This window comes from Penaeus monodon, chromosome 20, assembly GCF_015228065.2.
Source record: "Penaeus monodon isolate SGIC_2016 chromosome 20, NSTDA_Pmon_1, whole genome shotgun sequence".
NCBI classification, from domain to species: Eukaryota; Metazoa; Arthropoda; class Malacostraca; order Decapoda; family Penaeidae; genus Penaeus; species Penaeus monodon.
The window spans coordinates 26,925,718-26,926,069 of record NC_051405.1 but is presented as its reverse complement, the minus strand read 5'-3'; positions in this window follow the sequence as shown (position 1 = coordinate 26,926,069).

Sequence of the window (352 nt, the reverse complement as noted above, 5' to 3'; positions counted from 1 at the left end):
TTCTTTTTCGTTAACTTATTGCAGCCACATTGTATATAAAGCGACGTTTGGGGATTTGCAGCAATGTGTTTTATCATCACTCCTTCGAGGCAGTTTTACACAAATATTGTAAATAAATTAGCATTTGTATAAAGCACGCATCACAAATGCAAATAAACAGACAAATAAATGAGTATAAATAATTTACATATTTCGGGGTACTGATCGTAACCCCTTGGCAGTAATGTTAAAATTATTTTAATAAATAATTCCAATGATAATATAAAATGAAATAAAACAAATTATAACGAATAATATTTTTCAGCTCTTTCTGTTCGCCGTTCTATCTTTAACTAACTTTTGTCTGCACTGA